The following is a 27,299-nucleotide window of genomic DNA, read 5'->3' on the forward strand; positions in this document are numbered from 1 at the left end:
TGTATTGGGGACAATTGTAATAGCGTGGTGGATGTTATGTAATGGGTCATTTCAGATTTTCACAACATCTTATTGTAACCTTTTTTTTTATTTTAAGTAATTCATGAGTGATTTTCTTTGTTGCTGATAAAAAAAATCCTTTTATAAGGTTCTGGCGGGGCATCACCTTGAAGATATTCATTGGAAATGGATTTGGAGAGTAGGTATTCCCTCCAAAATAGCTTTTTCTTCCCTGTGGACAGCCATTCTAGACAGGACTGCCACCATAGGTTTCAAAAGGTATGATGTTGGGTAACTGCTGTTACCATTGTGGAACAATGGAAGAATCTATGCACCACCTGTTGATTCATTGTAATGAGTCTTACAGCATTTGGACATACTTCCAAAGGCTGTTTGGATGTAGCTGGGCAATATCATTGTACTGCTCTTGGTCCCTGAAAGGTCTAAGTAAAAGGGGCAAGGTTCAATATCAACTATCTCCTGCAGTAATCTGTTGGTTTTTATGGACAGAACACAACATCAGAACTTTTGAAGGGAAGAAATTGGAGAATGGCACTTCGGTTGCTATGACTAGGGGTGTTCATTATGTGGTCCAAACTGCCAAACCAAACCATAAACCAAAATAATATATATATATATATATATTAATAAATAATAAAATATATTATATTAATATGGAATATATAATAAAATAAACTCTTGAAACTATATTTGATGATTAATGGAATTGACCTTATGGTCTTAAAAATATATCGTTCTAAGCAAATTTGATGTTTACATAACATATCAATTATAATCAAGAATCTTCAAGAAGGAGACAAGCTTGGAGGTGCTAATTGATTACTCTTAAAGTTGCTCATTGGGTAGGAACCTTGAAACTTTTTTCAGACTTTGGAGTGGAGGATCTTTTCTGGAATTGGGGGGCAGTTGTTGGCTCTTCCTCTAGGAAACAAAAAACGCTAGAGGTCTGGTCACCCCTGATGGTTGGTTGGAAGAAGCTGAACTTTGATGGTAGTAGTATGGGTAACCCAGGTCCCTTAGGTATTGGAGGGGTTATTAGGGATGAGGGAAGCAATATTAATGCTTCATTTTCAGGCCCAATTGAGAAAGGTGATTCAGTTTTGGCAGCAGTTTATGGGGTAGAAAAGGCTAAAGAATTGGGAATTGACAGATTGGTTATCAAAGGGGATTCGAAGATAGTTGTGGGATGACTTAAAAAAGGAGAGGATGCAACTTGGAAGCTAAGGAATGATTTCCATAGATTTCTGTGGCTGTCAAAAGACATGAACATCCAAATACGTTGATTAAAAAGTCTGCAAACAGCTTGGCGGACAACTTAACCAAACAAGGCATTCAAAGACAGTTTATGTATTGGGCTCAATTGTAATATGGATTGGGTGGCTTGCCTTGTATTGGGCATGTTTATTGTTCACAACTCCTTGTTCTATCTTTCTTCCTTTAATCATTAATAAATCACTTCCAAACCATATTAGAAACCACACTAAACCATAATAAAACAGTTTGCTTTGGTTTGGCTTCTATACCAAAACGATTCGGTATTCTCAGACCATATTTTACTGGTTTGGCCTGAGATCTTCTCCAAACCACACCAAACCGAACAGTGAACCCCATTCGCTAAGACTGAAAAGCTTCTCAGTTCTCACTTTTTGGGCTTGCAATGTCAAAGAATTATCTGGAGTCTCCTATCAACATCTCAATGGTCACTAGCATAATATTTTGGGGGACAAAGATTTTGTAGTATGATACTCTTCTATGCAGCTTAACATGAAAATTCAGGAGTATGCAGATTGAAATTATCTTTTGATTTGAGGGAAGCTCTCCCACTTTTAATACATCTTATTTACTTTTCAGAAAAAAAAAGAACAGATATGGAGGCAAAGATAATATGAAATTAAACATAAAACATCTTTCTTAGAAAAAGAATAGCTTGAATTTACTATTTCTTAGGCAACAAACTTACCTGAAAAATAGAGAAGTTAATTCTGTGTTCGGATATAAGATGGGTAAGGATGTTTACACTACACAAAGTAAGGTTTACCACTTGTACAAGACATACTAGACCAAAACTTGAATGCCAATGAAGGCACTTTTTTTTCTTGACTCATTCATATTCAAATTGCACCTCTACATGCATATATTTCCTCATGAGCCGAACAATGGATGAAGTAAAATTGGCCAAGATATTGCATTCTTCATGTATTTTAGTCTCTGAAACAACTCCATGGATGACCAGCTTTTTAAGATTAGGGCATTTCTCAATCAGTTCTGCAACCCAGTGAGAAAAGAGATCACTAATAAAAGTCCATCCAAGTTCTAGTACAACAACATTCTCCAATTGAGATGATCCTTGCAAACCACAGTGACGAACTCCATCTCTTAAATCATAACTTAAGGAAAGATGGGTGAGCTGAGGAAAGCAAACAGAAATTGTTTCTATATCCACAATCTCATCCTCATCATCAAAAATCACACCCCAAAGTCGAAGCCTTCTTAATTTTGATGATCTTGAAATCATCTGATAAAACTCTGGCCACATGATTATGAAGTTGCTGATATCTATGATCTCGAGATTCTCAGTACTCTCACCAATATCAAGATGAATGACACTGACATCATCAATCTTCAGATGCTTCAAGGTCCCCTTGCCCATAAGCTCAAAAAGTCCAAGTGCACAATCCTTCAAATGCAAAGTATCAAGACTACCTGCCTCTAATATAAACTTATCCAAGCCGATTGATTCAATGTAAATGTCCTTCAATGTTGAACTGCCCAGTTCCATTGTCGTTTGTGCTTCTGACATCGCAATCTCTAGACTGATAAGAACCAATACCTCAATCTTTGGGCAAGCACTGAGAAGAAGGCTCAGATCTAAAGTTGAGATACTGACATAACTTAATGACAGGAATTTCAGGCATGGGAATTTCTGGTAACTTGGTTCAACACCTGTGATAGAATTATGAGCCAACACCAACATTTCCAGTTTCTGCCTACCACACTTTTCAAGAATACTAACATTTGGGGTAGTCCGATCATTATACCGCAGACAACGCAAGGTTTCCCGTGTATACATGAGCCAGGCAATAACTGGAGCAGCTGAGAATTCATCCACATCATCCATAAAAATAGATAAGCTTTGTAAACCATTTGTTTGGAATATTGTTTGGGTTATAAGGATCTCCAATCTACTGGTTGTGAGATCACGGTACACAGGCTAGTCATAGGAGTTGAATGAAAGTGTGTGAAGATGATTCCGGCAGGCTTCCCTCCACTTCTGACAAGTTGCAGATGCAATCACCACCTTCTCCATAATCAAGTCACCAAGAAATAGTAACCAAATGAAATTTGTTAAATGCTATGATCTTTCAGGTTTTATCACACTCCAAGAGACCTTAGGGTCGCTCAGGAGCGATGAAAAGGAAGATAATCTATGCCCAAGTCCAGATGACCAAGATTGATGTAAAATCCACAATCTGTCTTTCTCTACATGCGACAAAGATAACCAAGAAATTTATTAAAAATTTCAAAGTCTATCAGATATCATGAATCAGAATGTCAAATCTTCCCAAACCCGGGATACTTTTTTTTAATCAGAAATTTTGTAGCTAAAGAATTTTCAGATAAACCTTCTCTGTTTTTCACCGCCAATGACGGAGAACACAAAAGATTCAATCTTTAACATAATCACTGATCGTCGTAGAAAAATCAATCAATTAAATCAACTAAAAATAATATGTTTAGTACCGTATGAACGTCAAAACAAGCAACTGGGATTTGTAAAAGGAGATTCAAACATTAAAGATTTTAATCAATTGCAGATACTCTAGAGCCAACAACCAGAAATCATGGAAGACAACTGAGCAAAAACCCAATAACAAATTCACCAAAAAATCAAAAGTACAAATATGAAACCAGCATCTAGGTGTTATTCAGAAACAATCCACTAACCAATTCTGGAAGAATTTGAGTTATTTGAAGAAAAAACAACGTAATGTCGAAACAATATCCATTCGAGAGAAATACAACAAAGTGCAATCTAGAATCTGGGTCACCAGCTTTACCAATAAAAAGAAAAAGAATCTGGGTCACCAGGGAATATAGAAGTCCAAGATCTTGTAAGAACTTCGAAGCCAATCTTTCGAACAGCCGAAATTCAAAGTCCAACCATCCCACACTCTACGAAGGATGCAGATAGGAATTTCTATATGAGGTGGCAAATCAAACGATAAAAGCAATGCATGACAGAGTGAGAGCGGGAGGGAGGGAAAGAGAGAGATAGATGAATGGCACCAGCCTTAAGTAGACAGATGACGACGATCGACGAAGGATCAATTAAACTGAGAGGATTTGAAGGAGCGAGGATAGAATAGAAATTTCAAACTTCCACGGCTCCCACTTGTGAGTTAGGCCCACTCAAGCATGCATTGAGAACATCTAAGGGAGATGTATCCAATACACGTTTAAATGTGTTGTGAAGCATTTGTGAGGTGCATTAATAATTTAATACATGCATTAAAAACAAAAAATAAAATAAAACTGAAAGGTTAAAAATGAAAATGGAAAAAATTATTGGAATACAAAAGAACATAGTTAAATGCATAGCAGGGTAAGTGATCTACCTAAAAACAAATGGCGCCTCATTGCATGGTTATTATTAATGAGAGTCACATGTATGTGAGATCATGGTTTTCAAAACTGGATCGAACCGGATGGTTGAACTGAAAAAACTGGGAATCGTTTCATTTTATTCTAGAATCGTTATTTTTCCAAAAATAGTTGATTTGATCAAGAAATTGTTGATTCGGACAGTCAAACCGTTGGAACCATCTAACGATTTTAATCATTTTTTATTTTTTCTATTTTTTGTCATAACAGGTCATTCGTTCGATTCAAATAATCAGACCGTTTGACACGAGAACCAAACCCCTAATCGGTTCGTTGTCCGATTTAGTTTTAAAAACCTTATGTAAGGCACACCATATACCTACTATGTCATGTTTACATCAGACGACCATGTTGGTAGTTAGGTTTGAGAAAACCATAAACAACCACTAATGTCATGCACAAAGTAAGATTTACCACCTGTATAGACCAAAACTTAAATGCCAATGAAGGCACTTTTTTTTCTTGACTCATTCATATTCAAATTACACCTCTACATGCATATACTTCCTCATGAGCCGAACAATGGATGAGGTAAAATTGGCCAAGATATTGCAATCTACTGTGTGTTTTAGCCATTGAAACAAACCCATGGATGACCAGCTTTTTAAGATTAAGGCATCTCTCAAGCAGTTGCAGAGAGAAAAGACATCATTAGGAATAGTCCACCCAAGTTTCAGTACAATTACATTCTCCAATTGAAATGATCCTTGTAAACCATAGCGAAGAACTCCATCTCTTAAATCACGGTTTGGAACAAGTACAAATACAAATATGTAGAGTATAAAACTTTGTAGTGTATATATTTGCACTGTATATATTTGCATTTGTACTTCTTCAAAGTAGGGTGTCAATCAGCCGTTTTTGTGTTGAATCCAATTTGATCTAAACCTTATCAAATTGGATTTGGACGGTTTGTATAATTATTGGGTTGGGCTAATCCAAAATAAATTGGTCCATATTCTTATTGGTCTAAATTGGACCTAAACCAGATCATGAGGCCAAACCCTTGTCCAATTTGAAACTGATCAAAACTGAAGCCGGCATAAAATCACTTTTATGAAAGTAATTTTATGAAAACACTTTTATAAAAGTAATTTTATGAAAACACTTTTATAATAGTAATTTTATGAAAACACTTTTATAAAAGTAATTTTATGAAAACACTTTTATAAAAGTAATTTTATGAAAAGTACTTTTATGAAAGCACTTTTACAAAAGCACTTTCACAAAAGTGCTTTTATGAATGCACTTTTACAAAAGCAGTTTTATAAAAGCACTTTTACAAAAGCAGTTTTATAAAAGCACTTTTACGAAACCACTTTAATAAAAGTACTTTTACACGAAAGCACTTTTACAAAAGTACTTTTATAAAAGCACTTTTATGGATGTACTTTTACAAAAGTACTTTTACGAAAGCACTTTTATAGTACTTTTATAAAACCATTTTTACGAAAGCACTTTTATGAAAGTACTTTTATCAAAGCACTTTTACAAAAGCACTTTTATGAAAGTACTTTTATAAAAGCACTTATACGAAAGCATTTTTTACAAAAGCACTTCTATGAAAGTACTTAAGTACTTTTACAAAAGCACTTATACGAAAGTACTTTTATAAAAGCATTTTTATAAAAGTCAATGCCAAAAGGGTATATTTTTGTAATTTTCAGATTTCTTCATGTTAATATATTTTTGTAATATTTATATGTTCTGTTTTTTTATATTTCATTCGGTTTGGATTGGATCCAAACCAGTCCATTTACATTTTAATGGATTGGATTAGATTTTGACTGGATTGGGTCCAGTCCATTTGTAAGTGGACTCACATTGGACTAGATCGAGTTAGACCAAATCCGATCCAATTGGCACCTCTACTTCCAAGCTGAGCCTAAGGAAAGATGGGTGAGCTGAGGAAAGAAAACAACAACTGTTTCTAAATCCACAATCTCATCTTTATGATCAAAAGCCACATACCAAAGCCGAAGCCTTCTTAAATTTGATGATCTTGAAATTATTTGGTAAAACTCTAGCCACATGATTGTGAAGTTGTTGATATATATGGTCTCAAGATCCTTAGTATTCTCACCAATTTCAAGATGAATGGCACTAACTATTTGGGTTATGGTTGAGTTGGCCAAGGATGCCACGTGGCAGCCTCTGTGGCCGTCCTCTATCTCCAACCACATCGGCACCATGCATGACAGATAATCCTAACCAAGAAGGAGTGTCTGGCACAGACGAGGAAGTTAACTCCACTAGGGAAGAGGAGATATCTCGAAGACCTCAGCGGGTAACCTCATCTCAATAACCCTAGAAGCCTTATCCATTTAGAGCATGGACATCAAACTATAAATAGGTAATCTCCGCTCAAGGTAAGGGGCTTTTGGACTGTCAATACTTCACACCATCTTTTCTGCTCAAACCAACATCATTCTCACTTGCTCAGCCCAACCACTTACCTCTATTCAACTGACTTAAGCATTAGAGTACTTACCTGGGGAATAACTCCTTGGGCCTCTAACCTTCCCTCTTGGTTGCAGATCCTAGTGCACCGCTTCGTCCAATTGGCAGGACTATCTAACTGTGTCCTCAATTCAAAACACCTCGGATCGGACAGCACCAGATTGGCGATGTTTGTGGGAAACACACAAAAAGCCATTTCTCAAACTTCCTTCCACACATTCAAAAGAACCATGCCTAAGAACACATCTGACCGCTTTGGAGCCCACTCCCCATCTCGGGGCTCCCGCTCTCATCGCAACTCTACGCCCCGAGAGCCCCAACAACAAACCACAAAAAACCCTACACAATTCCAAGCATTGCAAAAGAAAGTCGACTGCATCCTTGCAATGATGGAGACGTTGGGACAACCAGCTCAAGCCCCTTAGACTATTTGCCCTGCTGTGCAGGTGCTTACCATGGATGATCCTCACACTGAGGGCCCCAAAAAGAACCATACAGATAGGTATAGGGCCCAGTCCAACCATGAAAAGCAATAGTCATCTAGAAGACCAGACTTCCTAGTCTAGTCTCGCGCACACGACATTCACAGCAAGTCACATCATTCCACCCAAGTATCGGTCAAAGAACGACTCGGCCAATGTTTACCACAATCGTCAATCTCAATAGTCGAGTCTAGTTCAGTTCGAGATATGCCTGCAATCCCAAAGGGAGAAAAGCTTGTGGACATAACCCCAGTTGACAAAGACGCCAAGGTCAAAGAGCTAAGAAAATGGTTGGCCAAACTGGAACACAACCAAGCAGATAGAAGTGTTGCTCCTCCAATAGCTTGGCCTATAGAACAACACCAAAGCCAACTCGTGAAGGAACCTTTCCTTGTTTAAGAGATCATGGATGAGCTCCTGCCAGCTAGCTGGTGATCTCCTCAGTTCGAGAAGTACGACGGAGCTTTGGGCCCCAATGACCACATCAAAGGGTTCAAGGCCATGATGATGCTGCACGGCTCTTCTGAAGGTCTCATGTGCAAGGCCTTCGTCGCCACCCTCTACGGAGTCGCCAAAACTTGGTACACATCCCTTCCTCCACAGTCCATATCCTCTTAGGAGCAATTGGAGACATAGTTCTTGGCACAGCTTACTGCTAGTCAAAGACACTGGAAAATGTTAGCCAGCTTCATGTAGGTGCAGTAGAGGAAGGGAAAGACCTTAAGGGAATACTTGGCAAGGTTCAATGCCGAGGCCCTTGAGGTCTAAGCCTTAGACCAGTCAGTAGAAGTGATTGCAATCATGAATGGCTTGAGCTCCTCTATGTTCGGCTTCTCACTATAAAAGAACCCTCCTTCGAACTTGATGGCGCTCATGAAGCTTGCACAAAAATATATGAACTCCGAAGAAGCCCAGGCACTGTGGAGGAGCGAGGAAACCAGTACGACCAGAAGAGAAGAGATCATGATGAGTGCAGGTCAGACAAAGGAACCAAAAGGCAGGACCAACGATCTGACTACAAACCGAGGACCCCGCCACCGACGTATAAGAACTTCACTCCCCTAAATGCGCCACAGGCCGAAATACTGATGCAAATCCATAACTACAACAATGGCCCGAGAAGATGAAGTCCTAGAACAACAAGAAAGACTAAGGCAAAATTCTGTGACTTCCATCATGACAACGGCCATGACACCGAGAGCTACCATGACGTCCACCACCACCTGGAAGACCTTATCCGATGCGGATACCTTCGTGGATTCATCAACATCAAAGAACACAAACCTAGGGAAGAACCACATCGCACCAACGAGCCCCTAGCTCGAGCTCCCCCGATTGGGATCATTGCTACCATCTTAAGCCAAATGGCCCTTAAAAGGGGAAACTAAGAGTGGAAGATCCACCCGAGGTCCTAGAGTGCCAAAACTATAATGTACTGACGGCCATTGACGTTGAACACTAACAGTGACCAAACTGTACAAATTCAATAAATAAAGAATCCTCTTCAAGCACAAAAGACCAGATGCCCGTGCACAACTCAACCAAACTCCAACGGACAAACTCCAAATTAACCAACGACCGCAACGCAGCGGCAACCCCATGAAAGACCCGACCGATCACAAATGGTCGAGGCCAGAACAAGCCCCTAATGGGTACTACAGGAATGATGTCCCCGCCACATAATGGAAAGAGGGCGGCCATCGAACTCCGCACACTCACCCGACTGGCAGTTAGAGCAGATCTAACCGAGCACCATGACTAGCCCCAACCAAAGAGTGTGTAGCTCTCCGAAACCAGGTGACACCGAGCTCCCTGGCAACATTAAAAGCTTGGAAGCACCTCGGCCAACATAAGACCGAGGTCAAGCCAAAGATCTTGGCTAACGAAGACCAATGACCTTGTTCGCACAAGATTGAGGCCATTAACCTAGAAACCTCAGCCAACTCAAGACCAAGGCCATCACACCAAAGACCTTGGTCAATAAGAATTGAAGGCCTCTGATTAGCCTGAAGTACAAAGGCAAGGCCTATACTCTGTACTGACTGACCTAATTCTGAAGTGAGACAACTTTAAAAAAAAAAGCAAAAAGTAACACAAAATCTATCGACAAAAAGATGTAATTTTCCATTAATGATAACGACTAGTACATCGGTCAAAAGCTTGGCATACCGAGATGAATACAACAAAAAAGGAAAGAAAAAAAGAAGGAAAGCACATCAATCATCTATTGGGGGTCCTTGACTCACTCCTGGAGATAGGCAATAGCATCATCCCCTTCAGGCGTTGCGGCATCATCCCCTTCAACCGCCTCAGGGATGTAATGCACGACCCTCCATTGGCGAAGAGCGAAAACTCCTGCCAAGAGTCGATGGCATAGTCATCTATCTCATTCTAGTGGGCCTCCGAATCCTTGTACTCAAAATTGCCCTCTTCCTTCGCCCGAACAATCTTTACCTCGGCCTCCCCGAGCTTCTTCCTCAGTGCATCCTATGCCTCCTTCAAATCGTGGACGTGGCTCTTCAACTTGCGAACGGTGTCATCCCGCTCCTCAACACTGCGCCTCAACTCAGCCAACTCCATCTTCAACTAAGAGTTCTCGACCTCCTGTGACTCATAAAGACATCGTAGCATGCAAAGGCGGTCGATGAGGCTGACGACCGAGCAAATAGACTACAAGACATCGAATTATCAATACAAGAAAAGAAAAGCAATGAACAACAAATAAACCTGAACTCATCACCACAGCCTAATGGGTGGTCGCGCTCTCCAAGAAGTCATTAATGTGACTGTTAGCCTCCTGCCTGATGCCAGGGAGCATCAAACCCTAGGCGAGTTGCTTGGCCATCCCTTCTATCTCAAGGGTGTCCTCCGGTCGAATAGTCCAATGTGGCAAGAATACACAGGTTGAGCCCTCTGTCATAGCATGCTCCGAAGCATCCCTCCTCTACGATGATGATTGCCCAAACTGAGGCATGGCCTCCTCAGAATCGACCACAACAACTTCCTCTGCAAAGCTCGACCTCTTCCCCTGTCGAGGTGTGCACTCTACCAAGCGCCTTTGTTGCTTTGTGGCTCCAAACTGCACACCCGAAGTCCTAGCTGCCTATGCCCTTCTCTTTATCATGGCCCTCATGCGTCGAGCCCTTTCTTCAGCACCAACCATATCCACTTCTGCACAGTTCACCACAAAGTTAAAACCAAGCGAAGACAAGTTCAAAAATCAAGGAAAAGAAAGATTGCACAACCTATAGAACTTGACTGGTATTGCTTGGTCATGCAACACATCAGCCTAGCACGGATCAACATGGAGAATGATGTGTATTCCTACACGTCAATCCTCTTTATCCACTTGATATCCACTCACTCCTCCCTAGACAGTTTGGCCTCGGCTAGCACTTTCATCTTGGTCCTCGGGACAAATAACTTGGTGGGGAATGACCAGCCCCATAGGTAGCACACAAAGAAGAATCTCTCCTTTCAGTATTTCACCGAGGAGGGAGACCTGACGAGCACCTTGTTATGTTGTTGAGCTGAGAAATAGTAATAGCCCTGCTGGTGCTTCTTCAGGTGCAAGAAGTAAACATTGGTACGGTGATGTCCACATCGTGGACCAAGTAGTAGAAGAGAAGGCCAACTAAATACCTAAAGGAGTTGGACATTAACTAGACCAGTTGGATGCGGTACCACCACAGCACCACGAAAATTCCCTCACTCAAAGGAAATATTAGTCAAAGTAGCTCTCTCACTAATGCCTAGGCACCTCAGCTCATACTCTTCGGGAATACAATAAAGGAACCTAATTCAAGCCAAGTCCCCAGGAGTTAGTTTATAGGGGGTAGACGCAAAGCGGCTACCAAGCCGCATAGGGGTGTTGGGCCCCTCATCTCATACAATACCAATTCGGCACTGTCGGCCTCGACCCCTCGAAAGACCACGACCTCCCCCACTACACCACCCTCACCTTTAGGCCCTACGACCTCAACCCCATGGCCATTAGTCTCACAGACCACGAGCACAACAACCTCAGGATAAGACCCCAGCTCGGACTCACTACTCTGCAAACTAAATGAAGAGGACAAAGAGGAAGAACAAGAAGACGAAGAAGATGAAGACATCTTAACAGAAGAAATGAATAATACCAACACTTCTAGTTTCTGCCTACCACACTTTTCATGAATAATGAAACTTGGGGTAGTCCGGTCATTATACCGCAGATGACGCAAGGTTTCCCGTGTATACATGAGCCATGCAATAACTGGAGCAGCTGAGAATTCATCCACATCATCCATAAAAATAGATAAGCACAGTAAACCATTCGTCTAGAATATTGTTTGCATTTTAAGGACCTACAATCTACTAGTTGTGAGATCACAGTAAACAAGCCAGTCATAAGAGTTAAATGAAAGTGTGTGAAGATGATTCCGGCAAACTTCCCTCCACTTCCGACAAGTTGCAGATGCAATCACCACATCTCTAACAACTCCAAGACGGGATAGTATGTTTCCAATCACTTCTACAGGAAGATTCTCCATGATCAAGTCATCAAGAAATAGTAAGCAAATGAAATTTGTTAAGTGCTATGCTCTTCAGGAAGATTCTCCATGACCAGATGCCCGTGCACTGCTCGGTCGAACTTTGCATTGACCAATGATCACAGCGTGGCAAAAACCACACAAAAGACCCAACCGACCACAGATGGTTGAGGCCAGTACAAGCCCTTAACAAGTACTATGTCAACGATGTTCCCGCCACATAATGGCAGCAGAATGGCCACCGAACTCCACACACCCACCTGATTGGCAGTCGGAGTAGACCTAACCGAGGACCACGGCTTGCCCAACCATAGAGTGTGCCGCTCTCCGAGACTAGGTGCCACCAAGCTCCCCGACAACGTTGAGAGCTTAGAAGCACCACAATCAACATAAGACTGAGGTCAAGCCAGAGACCTCGGTCAACACAAGATCAAGGCTATTAAGCTGGAGACCATGGCCAATGCAAGACTGAGGTAACTACACCAAAGACCTCGACCAACAAGAATCGAAGGCCTTCGACTAGCCTGAAGTACAAAAGCACAGTCTATACTTTGTACCGATCAACCTAATTCTGAAGCGAGAAAACATAGAAAAAGTAAAAAAGTAACACAAAATCTGTTCGGCAAAAAGATGTAATTTTTCATTAACAATAAAGACTAGTACACTAGTTAAAAGCTTGACATGTTGATCTGAATCCAACAAAACAGGAAAGAAATAAGAGAAGTGAAGCACATCAATCATTTGTCAAGGGACCCTCAGCTCGCTCCTAGAGATCGGCAATAGAATCATCCCCTTCAGGTGTTGCAGCATAAAAAGGGCCGAACCCTTGAACAACTTTGGCTGCCTCAATTAAGTAACGCACGACCCTCCGCTGGCAAGAGCTAACCCCACCTGCCAAGAGTTGGTGGCATAGTCATCTAGCTAATTCTGGTGGGCCTCCAAAGCCTTGTACTCAACAACGCCCTCCTCCTTCGCCCAAGCAAACTTCGCCTAAACCTCCACGTCGACACCACGCATGACAGATAATCAAAACCAAGAAGGAGAGTCCTACATAGACGAGGAAGTTAACTCTACTGGGGAAGAGGAGATCTCCCGAAGACCTCGGTGGGTAACTTCATCACGATAACAACAAAAGCCTTATCTGTCTAGAACACAGACATCCAAATAAAAATAGGTAATCTCCGCTCATGGTAAGGGACTTTTGGACTGTGAATAGTTCAACACCATCTTTTCTACTTAGACTATCATCATTCTCACTTGCTCGACTCAACCACTTACCTCTATTCAACTGACTTTAGCGTCGAACTACCTATACGAGGAATAACTCGTAGGGCCTCAAACCTTCCCTCTTGGTTCCAGCTCCTAGTGCATGACTACCTCCTTCCACCTTGGCTTTGTCTAGTTGGTAGGCCTATCTGATTGTGTCCTCAGTTTGAAACACCTCGGATCGGATAACATCACTACCATCAACAATCTTCAAATGCTTTAAGGTCCCCTTCCCCATAAGCTAAAAAAGTTCAAGTGCGTAATCCTTCAAATGAAAAATATCAAGACTACCTACCTCTAATATAAACATATCCAAGTTGATTGATTTGATGTAAATATCCTTCAATGTTGGACTGCCTAGTTCCATTGTCATTTGTACATCTGACATCGCAATCTCTAGACTGATAAGAACCAACACCTCAATCTTAGGGCAAGCATTGAGAAGAAGGCTCAGATCTAAAGCTAAGACCCTGACATAACTTAATGACAGGAATTTTAGGCATACGAATTTCTAGTAACAGGGTTCAACACCTGTGATACAATTATGAGCCAACACCAACACTTTCAGATTCTGCCTACCACAGTTTCCAAGAAAATTAACATTTGGGGAAGTTTGGACATTATAACATAGACAACGCAAGGTTTCCCAAGTATACATGAGCCAAGCAATAATCAGAGCAGCTGAGAATTCATCCACATCATCCATAAAAATAGATAAGCACTATAAACCATTCATCTAGAATATTGTTTGGGTTATAAGGATCTCCAATCTACTAGTTGTGAGATCACGATAAACAGGCCAGCATAGGAGCTGAATGAAAGTGTGTGAAGATGATTTTGACAGGCTTCCCTCCACTTCCGACAAATGTAGATGCAATCACCACATCTCTAGTAGCTCTTAGACGGGATAGTATGTTTCCAATCACTTCCATAGGAAGATTGTCCATGATTAAGTCATCAAGAAATAGAACCGAATAAAATTTGTTAAATGCTATGCTCTTTAGGAAAATTCTTTATGACTAGATGCCCGTGCACAGCTTGGCCGAACTTTGCATTAACCAACGATCGCAAGAGGACGCATTCGAACTACACACACCAACCCGACTGATAGTTAGAGCAGAGCTAACAGAGGACCATGGACGGCCTCACTATCATCATCAATCTTGAGATGCTTCAAAGCCCCGATGCCCATAAGCTCAAAAAGTTCAAATGCGCAATCCTTCAAATGCAAAGAATCAAGACTACCTGCCTTTAATATAAACTTATTCAAGCTGATTGATTCGATGTAAATGTCCTTCAATGTTGGACTATGCAGTTCCATTGTCATTTATGCATCTAACATCACAATCTCTGGATTGATAAGAACCAACAACTCAATCTTTGGTCTAGCGTTGAGAAGAGGCTCAGATCTAAAGCTGAGATACTGACATAACTTAATGACAGGAATTTCAGGCATAGGAATTTGGTAACATGGTTAAATACTTGTGATATAATTATGAGCCAACACCAACACTTCCAATTTCTACCTACCACACATTTCTAGAATATAAAAATTTGGGGTAGTTTAGATATTATACCGCAGACGAAGCAAGGTTTCCCATGTATACATGAGACACGCAATAATCGGAGCAGCTTAGAATTCAACCACATCATCCATAAAAATAGATAAGCATTGTAAACCATTCGTCTGGAATATCGTTTGGGTTATAAGGATCTCCAATCTACTGGTTCTAAGATCACGGAAAATAGGTCAGCCATAGGAGTTGAATAAAAGTGTGTGAAGATGATTCAGGCAGACTTCCCTCCACTTTAGACAATTTGCAGATGCAATCACCACATCTCTAGTAGCTCCAGGCCGAGATAATATGTTTCCAATCACGTCCATAGGAAGATTGTCCATGATCAAGTCATCAAGAAATAGTAACTAAATGAAAATTGTTAAATGCTATGCTTTTTAGGAATATTCTCTATGACTAGATGCCTGTGCACAGCTCGGTTGAACTTTGCATTGACCAATGATCGCAACATGGAGGCAGCCTCACCAAAGACTCAACCGACAACAAACGGTTGAGGCTAGAACAAGCCCCAAATGGGAACTACAGGAACGATGTCCCCGCCGCAAAATGGCAAGAGGACTGCCATCGAATTGCACACACCCACCCGATTGGTAGTCAAAGCAGAGCTAACCAAGGACCGCACAGCATCACTAACATCATCAATCTTGAGATGCTTCATGGTCCCCTTGCCCATAAGCTCAAAAAGTTCAAGTGCACAATCCTTCAAATGCAAAGTATCAAGACTACCTGCCTCTAATATAAACTTATCCAAGCTGATTGATTCGATGTAAATGTCCTTCAATGTTGGATTGCCTTGTTCCATTGTCATTTGTGCATCTAACATCACAGCCTTTGGACAGATAGCAACCAATAACTCAATCTTTGGTCTAGCATTGTGAAGAAGGCTCAGATCTAAAGCTGAGATACTGACATAACATAATGACGGGAATTTCAGGCATAAGAATTTATGGTAACTTGGTTAAACACTTGTGATATAATTATGAGCCAACACCAACACATCCAGTTTCTGCCTACCACACTTTTCAAGAATATTAACATTTGGGGTAGTTCAGACATTATATCACAGACGACGCAAGGTTTCCCATGTATACATGAGCCAGGCAATAATCGGAGCAGCTGAGAGTTCATCCACATCATCCATAAAAATAGATAAGCATTGTAAACCATTCATCTGGAATATTGTTTGGGTTATAAAGATCTCCAATCTACTGGTTCTAAGATCATGGAAAATAGGCCAGCGATAGGAGTTGAATGAAACTATGTGAAGATGATTCTGGCAGGCTTCCCTCCACTTTCGACAAGATGCAGATGCAATCACCACATCTCTAGCAGCTCCAAGCTGGGAAAGAATGTTTCTAATCACTTCCGTAGAAAGATTATCCATGATCAAGTCCTCAAGAAATAGTAACCAAATGAAAATTGTTAAATGATATGCTATTTGGGAAGATTCTCCATGACTAGATGCCCGTGCACAGCTTGACCGAAATTTGTATTAACGAACGATCGCAACACAGCGGCAACCCCACCAAAGACTCGACCGACCACAAACGTTTGAGGTTAGAACAAGCTCCCAATTGGTACTACAACCGACCACAAAGACTCGACCGACCCACCAAAGACTCCACCGCATATTGGCAAGAGTATGGCCATCAAACTCTACACACCCATCCGATTGGTAGGCGGAGCAGAGCTAACCGAGGACCCTGGACAACATCACTAACATCATCAATCTTCAGATGCTTCAAGGCCCCCTTGCCCATAAGCTAAAAAAGTTCAAGTGCACAATCCTTCAAATGCAAAGTATCATGACTACCTACCTCTAATATCAACTTATCCAAGCTGATTGATTTGTTGTAAATGTCTTTCAAGGTTGGACTGCCGAGTTCCATTGTCGTTTGTTAGTCTGACATCGCAATCTCTAGACTAATAAAAACCAACACTTCAATCTTTGGGCAAGCGCTGAGAAGAAGGCTCAGATCTAAAGCTGAGATACTAAGGTAACTTAATGATAGGAATTTCGGCATGGGAATTTTTTGTCACTTGGTTCGACACCTTTGATAGAATTTTGAACCAACACCAACACTTCTAGTGTCTGCCTACCACACTTTTGAAGAATATTAACATTTGGGGTGGTTCGGACATTATACCGCATATGACGCAAGGTTTCCTATGTATACATGAGTTAGACAATAATCGGAGCAGTTGAGAATTCAGCAACATCATCCATAAAAAGAGATAAGCACTCTAAACCATTCATCTGGAATATTGTTTGGGTTATAAGGACCTCCAATCTACTGGTTGTGAGATCATGGTAAACAGGCCAACCATCGAACTCCACACACCCATTGAACTCCACGGGTAGCATTACTAGCGTCATCAATCTTTAGAGGCTTCAAGGTCCCTTGCCCATAAGCTCAAAAAGTTCAAGTGCACAATCCTTCAAAAGAAAAGTATCATGACAAGCTGCCTCTAATATAAACTTATACAAGCTGATTGATTCAATGTAAATGTCTTTTAATGTTGGACTGCCTAATTCCATTGTCGTTTGTCCATCTGACGTCGCAATCCTTGGACTGATAAGAACCAACACCTCAATCTTTGGGCAAGCGCTGAGAATAAGGCTCAGATATGAAGCTGAGATACTAATAGAACTTAATGACAAGAATTCAGACATGGGAATTTCTAGTAACTTGGTTCATCACCAGTGAAGGAATTATGAGCCAACACCAACACATCCAGTTTCTGCCTGCCACACTTATCAAGAATATTAACTTTGGGGGTAGTTCCGACATTATACCACAGACAACACAAGGTTTCCCATGTATACATGGGCCTTGCAATAATCGAAGCAGCGGAGAATTCATCCACATCATCCATAAAAATAGATAAGCATTGTAAACCATTCGTCTGAAATATTGTTTGGGTTATACGCATCTCCAATCTACTGGTTGTGAGATCACGGTAAACAGGTCAGGCATGGGTGTTGAATGAAAGTGTGTGAGGATGATTCTGGCTGGCTTCCCTCCACTTCCGACAAGTTGCAAATGTAATGACCACATCTATAGCAGCTCCAAGCCGGGATAGCATGTTTCCAATCACTTCCATAGGAGGATTTTCCATGATCAAGTCATCAAGAAATAGTAACCAAATGAAATTTCTTAAAGGTTATGCTATTTAGGAAGATTCTCCATTACTAGACACCCCTGCACAACTCTGTCGAACTTTGCATTGACCAACGATCGCAACACGACAACAACTCAACCAATGAGTACTACGGGAACAATGTCCCCATTGTATAATGGCAAGAAGACGACCATCGAACTCCACATACCCACCCGACTGGTAGTCGGAGCAAAGCTAACCGAGGACCATGGACAACGTCACTAACATCATCAATCTTCAAATGCTTCAAGCTCGACTTGCCCATAAGCGCAAAAGTTCAAGCTGATTGATTTGAATTAAATGTCCTTCAATGTTGGACTGCCTAGTTCCATTCTCGTTTGTGCATTTGACATGGCAATCTCTTGACTGATAAGAACTAACACCTTAATCTTTAGGCAACCATTGAAAAGAAGGCTCAGATCTAAAGCCGAGATACCGACATAACTAAATGACAGGAATTTCAGGCATGGGAAATGCTGGTAATTTCATTCAACACCTGTGATAGGATTACGAGCCAACACCAACATTTTCAATTTCTGTGTACCACACTTTTCAAGAATATTAACATTTGGGGTAGTTTGGACATTATACCGTAGACGATGCAAGGTTTCTCATTTATACATGAGCCAGGCAATAATCAGAGCAGCTGAGAATTCATCCACATTATCCATAAAAATATATAAGCACTATAAACCATTTGTCTGGAATATTGTTTGGGTTATAAGGATCTCCAATCTACTGTTTGTGAGATCAAGGAAAATAGACCAACCATAGCAGTTGATTCAAAGCGTGTGAAGACAATTCTACCAGGCTTCCCTCCACTTCCGACAAGTTGCAAATGCAATCACCACATCTCTAGTAGCTCCAAGCCGGGATAGTGATTTTCCAATCACTTACAAATGAAGATTTTCCATGCTCAAGTCATCAAGAAATAGTAACCAAATGAAATTTGTTAAATGCTATGCTCTTTAGGAAGATTCTCCATGACTATATGCCCGTTCATAGCTTGGTTGAACTTTGCATTGACCAACGATCACAACACGATGGCAACCCCACAAAAGATTGAGGCTAGAACAAGCCCCCAATGGGTACTACGAGAACGATGTCCCCACTGCATAATGGCAAGAGGATGGCCATCGAACTACACACACACCAACCCGATTGGTAGTTGAAGCAGAGCTAACTGAGGACCACAGACGGCCTCCCTAACATCATCAATCTTGAGATGCTTCAAGGTCCCGATGCCCATAAGCTCAAAAAGTTCAAGTGTGCAATCCTTCAAATGCAAAGAATCAAGACTACTTGTCTCTAATATAAACTTATCCAAGCCATTTGATTCGATGCAAATGTCCTTCAATGTTGGACAGCCCAATTCCATTGTCATTTATGCATCTAACAACGCAATCTCTGGACTGATAAGAACCAACAACTCAATCTTTGGTCTAGCACTGAGAAAAAGGCTCAGATCTTAGATAAGTTTATATTAGAGGCAGGTAGTCTTGATACTTTGCATTTGAAGGATTCTGCACTTGAAATTTTTGAGCTTATGGGCAAGGGGATTATAAAGCATCTCAAGATTGATGATGTTAGTGATGCTACCCGTGGTCCTTAGTTAGCTCTGCTCCGACTACCAGTCGGGTGGGTGTATGTAATTAGATGGCAGTCCTCTGGCTATTGTGCGACGGGGACATCGTTCCCGCCATTCCCGTTGGGGGCTTGTTCTAGCCTCAACCGTTTGTGGTTGGTTGAGTCTTTGGTGGTGTTGCCGCTGTGTTGTGATCGTTCATCAATGCAAAGTTTGGTCGAGTTGTGCACGGGAATCTAGTCATGCAGAAACTTCCTAAAGAGCCTAGCATTTATTTCATTTGGTTACTATTTCTTGATGACTTGATCATGGACAATCTTCCTATGGAAGTGATTGGAAACATACTATCCCGGATTGGAGCTGCTAGAGATGTGGTGATTGCATCTGCAATTTGTCGGAAGTGGAGGGAAGCCTGGCAGAATCGTCTTCACACGCTTTCATTCAACTGCTATGGCTGGTCTATTTTCCGAAATCTCACGACCAGTAGATTGGAGATCCTTATAACCCAAACAATATTCCAGACGAATGGTTTACAATGCTTATCTATTTTTATGGATGATGTGGATGAACTCTCAGCTACTCCGATTATTGCCTGGCTCATGTATACATGGGAAAACTTGCGTCGTCTACGGTATAATGTGTAAACTACCCCAAATGTTAATATTCTTGAAAAGTGTGGTAGGAAAAAACTGGATGTGTTGGTGTTGTCTCATAACTATATCACAAGTGTTTAACCAAGTTACCATAAATTCGTATGCCTGAAATTCCTATCATTAAGTTATGTCAGTATCTCAACGTTTCCCATGTATACATGAGCTAGGCAATAATCGGAGCAGCTGAGAATTCATCCACATCATCAATAAAAATAGATAAGCATTGTAAACCATTCATCTAGATTATTGTTTGGGTTATAAGGATCTCCAATCTATTGGTTGTGAGATCACGGAAAATAGGCCCGCCATAGGAGTTGAATGAAAGTGTGTAAAGATGATTCTGACAGGCTTCCCTCCACTTCCGACAAGTTGCAGGTGCAATCACCACATCTCTAGCAACTACAAGTCGGGATAGTATGTTACCATTCACTTCCATAGGAACATTGTCTATGATCAAGTCATCAAGAAATAGTAACCAAATGAAATTTGTTAAATGCTATGCTCTTTAAGAAGATTCTCCATGACTAGATGCTCATGTACAGCTCGGCCAAACTTTGCATTGACCAACAATCACCACATGGCGGTAACCCCACCAAAGACTCGACCGACCATGAACGGTTGAGACTAGAACAAGCCCCCAACGGGTACTACAGGAATGTTGTCCCCGCCGAATAATGGCAAGAGGACAACCATCAAACTGCACACACCCACCAGACTAGTAGTTAGAGCAGAGCTAACCGAGGACCACGGGCAGCATCACTAACATCATCAATCTTGAGATGTTTCAAGGTCCTCTTCCCCATAAGCTCAAAAAGTTCAAGAGCACAATCCTTCAAATGTAAAGTATCAGGACTACCTGCCTCAAATATAAACTTATCCAAGCTTATTCGATGTAAATGTCCTTCAATGTTGGACTACCCAGTTCCATTGTCATTTGTGCATCTGACATCGCAATCTGTAGACTAATAATAACCAACAACTCAATCTTTGGTCTAGTGCTGAGAAGAAGGCTCAGATCTAAAGCGGAGATACTAACATAACTTAATGACAGAAATTTCAGGCATAGGAATTTATGGAAACTTGGATAAACACTTGTGATATAATTAAGAGACAACACCACAATCTTTGGGCAAGTGCTGAGAATAAAGCTCTGATATGAAGTTGAGATACTAATAGAACTTAATGACAGGAATTTCAGGCATGGGAATTTCTAGTAACTTGGTTCATCACCTGTGATGGGAATTATGAGCCAACATCAAGGTTTACCATGTATACATGAGCCAGGCAATAATTGCAGCAGCTGAGAATTCATCCACATCATCCGTAAAAATAGATAAGAATTGTAAACTATCGTTTGGAATATTGTTTAGGTTATACGGATCTCCAATCTACGGGTTGTGAGATCACGGTAAACAGGCTAGGCATGGGAGTTGAATGAAAGTGTGTGAAGATGATTCTGGATGGCTTCCCTCCACTTCCGACAAGTTGCAAGTATAATCACCACATGTCTAGAAGCTCCAAGCCGGGATAGTATGTTTCTAATCACTTCCATAGGAGGATTGTCCATGATCAAGTCATCAAGAAATAGTAACCAAATGAAATTTCTTAAAGGCTATGCTATTTAAGAATATTCTCCATTACTAGACACCCGTGCACAGGTCTGCCAAAGTTTGCATTGACCAACGATCGCAACATGGCAGCAATCCCATGAATGACTCGACCAACCACAAATGGTTGATGCTAGAACAAGCCCCCTACGAGTACTAAGGGAACAATGTCCCCGCCGCATAATGGAAAGAGGACATCTATCGAACTCTACACACCCACCCGACTGGTAGTTGGAACAAAGCTAACTGAGGACCACAGACAGCTTCACTAACATCATCAATCTTCAGATGCTTCAAGCTTGACTTGCCCATAATCCCAAAAGTTCAAGGTGATTGATTCGATGTAAATGTCCTTCAATGTTGAACTGCCTAGTTCCATTGTCGTTTGTGCATTTGACATGGCAGTCTTTGGACTGATATGAACTAACACCATAATCTTTGGGCAACCATTGAGAAGAAGGCTCAAATCTAAAGCTAAGATACTGACATAACTAAATGATAGGAATTTCAGACATGGGAATTGCTGGTAACTTCAGTCAACACCTGTGATAAGATTATGAGCCCACAACAACTTTTCCAGTTTCTGCATACCACACTTTTCAAGAATATTAACATTTGGGGTAGTTTGGATATTATACTACAGACGACGCAAGGTTTCCCATTTATACATTATCCATAAAAGTATATAAGCACTATAAACTATTCGTCCGGAATATTGTTTGGGTTATATGGATCTCCAATCTATTGGTTGTGAGATCACGGAAAATAGACCAGCCATAGTAGTTGAATGAAAGCGTGTGAAGACGATTCTGCCAGGCTTCCCTCTACTTTCAATAAGTTGTAGATGCAATCACCACATCTCTTGCAGCTCCAAGCCGGGATAGTATGTTTCCAATCACTTCCATAGGAAGACTGTCCAAGATCAAGTCATCAGGAAATAGTAACCAAATGAAATATGTTAAATGCTATGCTCTTTAGAAGATTCTCCATAAGGATCCCCAAAGTCGAAGCCTTCTTAATTTTGATGATCTTGAAATCATCTGATAAAACTCTGGCCACATGATTATGAAGTTGCTGATATCTATGATCTCAAGATTCTCAGTACTCTCACCAATATCAAGATGAATGACACTGACATCATCAATCTTCAGATGCTTCAAGGTCCCCTTGCCCATAAGCTCAAAAAGTCCAAGTGCACAATCCTTCAAATGCAAAGTATCAAGACTACCTGCCTCTAATATAAACTTATCCAAGCCGATTGATTCAATGTAAATGTCCTTCAATGTTGGACTGCCCAGTTCCATTGTCGTTTGTGCTTCTGACATCGCAATCTCTAGACTGATAAGAACCAATACCTTAATCTTTGGGCAAGCACTGAGAAGAAGGCTCAGATCTAAAGTTGAGATACTGACATAACTTAATGACAGGAATTTCAGGCATGGGAATTTCTGGTAACTTGGTTCAACACCTGTGATAGAACTATGAGCCAACACCAACATTTCCAGTTTCTGCCTACCACACTTTTCAAGAATATTAACTTTTGGGGTGGTTCAGACATTATACCGTAGATGACACAAGGTTTCCCATGTATACATGAGCTAGACAATAATCGGAGCAGTTGAGAATTCACCCACATCATCCATAGAAATAGATAAGCACTCTAAACCATTCATCTGGAATATTGTTTAGGTTATAAGGATCTCCAATGTACTGGTTGTGAGATCACGGTAAACAAACCAACCATCGAACTCCACACACCCCTTGAACTCCACGGATTGCATTACTAGCATCATCAATCTTTAGATGCTTCAAGGTCCCTTGCCCATAAGCTCAAAATGTTCAAGTGCACAATCCTTCAAAAGAAAAGTATCATGACTACCTGCCTCTAATATAAACTTATACAAGCTAGTTGATTCAATGTAAATGTCTTTTAATTTTGGGCAAGCGTTGAGAATATGGCTCAGATCTAAAGCTAAGATACTAATAGAACTTAATGATAGGAATTTCAGGCATGGGAATTTCTAGTAACTTGGTTTATCACCTGTTATGGAATTATGAGCCAACATCAACACTTCCAGTTTCTGCCTACCATACTTATCAAGGATATTAACATTGGGGTAGTTCCGATATTATACCACAAACAACGCAAGGTTTCCCATGTATAAATGAGCCAGGCAATAATCGGAGCAGTTGAGAATTCATCCACATCATCCATAAAAATAGATAAGCATTGTAAACTATTCGTTTGGAATATTGTTTGGGTTATAAGGATCTCCAATCTACTGGTTCTAAGATCACGTAAAATAGGCCAGCCATAGGAGTTGAATAAAAGTGTGTGAAGATGATTCTGGCAGGCTTCCCTCCACTTTCGACAATTTGTAGATGCAATCACCACATCTCTAGCAGCTCCAAGCCGGGATAGTATGTTTCCAATCACTTCCATAGGAGGATTCTCCATGATCAAGTCATAAAGAAATAGTAACCAAATGAAATTTCTTAAAGGCTATGATATTTAGGAAGATTCTCCATTACTAGACACCCGTGCATAGCTCTGCCGAACTTTGCATTGACCAACGATCACAATACGGAAGCAACCCCACCAATGACTCGACCAACCACAAATGGATGAGGCTAGAACAAGCCCCCAATGAGTACTACCGGAACAATGTCCTCGCCGCATAATGGCAAGAGGACGGCCATTAAACTTCACACACCCACCCGACTGGTAGTTAAAGCAAAACTAACCGAGGACCATGGACAACATCACTAACATCATCATTCATCAGATGCTTCAAGCTTGCCTTGCCCATAAGCTCAAAAGTTCAAGCTGATTGATTCGATGTAAATGTCCTTCAATGTTGGACTGTCTAGTTCCATTGTCGTTTGTGCATCTGACATGGCAATCTCTGGACTGATAAGAACTAACACCTTAATCTTTGGGCAAGCGCTTAGAAGAAGGCTCAGATCTAAAGTTGAGATACTGACATAACTTAATGACAGGAATTTCAGGCATGGGAATTGATGGTAACTTTATTCAACACCTGTGATAGGATTATGAGCCAACTCCAACATTTCCAGTTTCTGCATACCATAGTTTTCAACAATATTAACATTTGGGGTAGTTCGGACATTATACCGCAGACGATGCAGGGTTTCCCATGTATACATGAGCCAGGCAATAATCGAAGCAACTGAGAATTCATCCACATCATCCATAAAAATAGATAAGAAATGTAAACCATTCATCTGGAATGTTGTTTGGGTTATAAGGATCTCCAATCTACTAGTGGTGAGATCACAATAAATAGGCTAGCCATAGGAGTTGAATGAAAGTGTGTAAAGATGATTCTAGTAGGCTTCCCTCCACTTCCGACTAGTTGCAAATGGAATCATCACATCTCTAGCAGCTCCAAGCCGGGATAGTATGTTTCCAATCACTCTTAATAACTTTGTATTTTGATGCCTTAAGGGCATCATTTTAGGGGTATTTTAGACCTTAGACTGACTAATCTGTACCCTTTTTCTGGTTACATTCAATGTTGTGACCTCTGAGGATCCCTATGCAAATTTTGGGTAAAAATAGGGAAATTTACAGAGTTTTCTACAGATTTTGGGAAGCTGGTTAGAATTCTAGCTGAGATAAGCGGTGTTTCTATGAATAACTGAGCATAGGAGGGCGCCTCCTATCCATTAAACTCTGGAAGGTGTCCCTCCTTCTATATTAAGCATACTCCCCTCTCCTTTGCAAATCCTAGGGCGCCTCCCCACTCATTTTTTTCACTTTTAACAAACCCTAGCCGCCCCTAACAGCTAAATCTTCACCTTCCACTCCTCCCTAACATCTAATCTCAACCATCCAAGCCTTAGCAACCTCTCATACCCTTAGATTTTCACATTGCAATCTCCACCCTCCATTCTAGGGCACCATCTCTTTAGCTTTCTAACCCTAGGACGCCACCGAACTCCTAATCACTACCTTTCAGCCCTTGGTGCCCAAATCTCCACCATTCATTCCTAGGAGCTTAAATCCCAGCCCTCCATACTTATAGGCACCCTCTCCTTTTCACTCTAGTCGTAGGATCCCTCTAGTTTAATCCTAACCCTCCATTCCTAAACCCTAGGGATGCCCATTTCTTGCATAAACCCACTAGCCGCCCCTCTCTTTCTCTCTAATCCTAGTTTTGTCCACCCTTCTCTATAAAAGGACCCCAAGGGCTCTGGAGAAGGGGTTGGTCAATTCACCCATTTCACAAGGCTAAGGTTTCTTGAGGAGTTCAAGGGTTGTAGAAGGGAAGGACACCCAGATATTGTTAGTAGGGGTTCCTGCAAGCAGTCCAGGCAATCTGCAATTTCCGCCACTGGATTTGATCAGCCATCCCTTTCATTTTCTTTATTTTCTTTTATGTTATTTTTATTCTAGCAATATTTTAGATTTAATTTCCATTTGTTTGTGTGTTTTGCATATCAGAATTCGTCCGGTTCAAGGCTAAGGTGTCTCGAGGGATTTGAGGCCTGAACGGAGGGAGAAAGCATGTATTTTGTTTTCCCGGACAGCTATCGCCACTAGATCCGAATTTTGGATCATTTTTATTTATTTTTTTGTTGATTTCAGTGTTCTTTAATTTCTGAATTTTAATTATTGCCTTGTTCAATTCAGAACATTTAATTTCAGCATTAATAAATTTTATGTTCTTATTTTCTGCAAATCCCAGATCTATTTTCCTTTTATTTGTCCAGAACGAAAATAATAATTTTTATTCTTGCTTCCCTGTGGGTTTGACCCCTTCCTCACCATGTACTACATTGTTTAAGGTTACATGAGGATTGGAAAAAATTACAAATCTGTAAACTGGTGCTACGGGTGTTTCACGACACATCTCGGGCACCCCAACTTCCACAAAAAGATTCTCCATGATCAAGTCATTAAGAAATAGTAACCAAATAAAATTTGTTAAATGCTATGCTCTTTAGGAAGATTCTCCATGACCAGACGCCCATGCACAACTCAGCCGAACTTTGCATTGACCAACGACCACAATGCGACGAAAAGTACACTTTGTCCAGAAGACCATGCACCCTCTGTCTTGTCACTTAGGTCTACAAAGACGTTAGCCATCTTTGATGAAAACGAGTGAGACTCAGAGACCATGTGTAACGAGATAAAATGAACTAAGGAATATGAAACTTACCTCGACTACCTTGTCCAGAAGCACCTCCTAGATGGCTTGAATAGGTTGATGGATCCATGTCTATTGATCCCCAGGTAAATCAGTCCCCATTATCAGCTAACGT

The 27,299-nt window shown here is 40.9% G+C and overlaps 9 pseudogenes across 1 annotated transcript; all 9 read right to left on the bottom strand.

Annotated features, from left to right (window-relative positions):
• Nucleotides 1-1,928: 1,928 nt before the first annotated feature.
• LOC104607747 (F-box/LRR-repeat protein At1g67190 pseudogene) lies at nucleotides 1,929-4,214 on the bottom strand (annotated as a pseudogene). The gene is made up of 2 exons (XR_016082724.1): nucleotides 4,080-4,214; nucleotides 1,929-3,501 (listed from the first exon to the last, which is right to left on the bottom strand). The product of XR_016082724.1 is annotated as an F-box/LRR-repeat protein At1g67190 pseudogene (transcript).
• Nucleotides 4,215-5,150: 936 nt separating this feature from the next.
• Nucleotides 5,151-14,370, bottom strand: LOC104607680 (F-box/LRR-repeat protein At1g67190-like; annotated as a pseudogene).
• Nucleotides 14,371-14,534: 164 nt separating this feature from the next.
• LOC104607746 (F-box/LRR-repeat protein At1g67190 pseudogene) lies at nucleotides 14,535-15,323 on the bottom strand (annotated as a pseudogene).
• A 173-nt stretch (nucleotides 15,324-15,496) lies between these two features.
• On the bottom strand, nucleotides 15,497-16,384 carry LOC104607745 (F-box/LRR-repeat protein At1g67190 pseudogene; annotated as a pseudogene).
• Nucleotides 16,385-16,649: 265 nt separating this feature from the next.
• On the bottom strand, nucleotides 16,650-18,120 carry LOC104607743 (F-box/LRR-repeat protein At1g67190 pseudogene; annotated as a pseudogene).
• A 151-nt stretch (nucleotides 18,121-18,271) lies between these two features.
• LOC104607742 (F-box/LRR-repeat protein At1g67190 pseudogene) lies at nucleotides 18,272-20,845 on the bottom strand (annotated as a pseudogene).
• A 277-nt stretch (nucleotides 20,846-21,122) lies between these two features.
• On the bottom strand, nucleotides 21,123-21,967 carry LOC104607741 (F-box/LRR-repeat protein At1g67190 pseudogene; annotated as a pseudogene).
• Nucleotides 21,968-22,981: 1,014 nt separating this feature from the next.
• LOC148802269 (F-box/LRR-repeat protein At1g67190 pseudogene) lies at nucleotides 22,982-24,465 on the bottom strand (annotated as a pseudogene).
• A 271-nt stretch (nucleotides 24,466-24,736) lies between these two features.
• LOC109115444 (F-box/LRR-repeat protein At1g67190 pseudogene) lies at nucleotides 24,737-26,991 on the bottom strand (annotated as a pseudogene).
• Nucleotides 26,992-27,299: the final 308 nt, after the last annotated feature.

This window comes from Nelumbo nucifera, chromosome 2 (genome assembly GCF_055504915.1).
Source record: "Nelumbo nucifera cultivar China Antique chromosome 2, China Antique-T2T, whole genome shotgun sequence".
Lineage (NCBI taxonomy): Eukaryota > Viridiplantae > Streptophyta > Magnoliopsida > Proteales > Nelumbonaceae > Nelumbo > Nelumbo nucifera.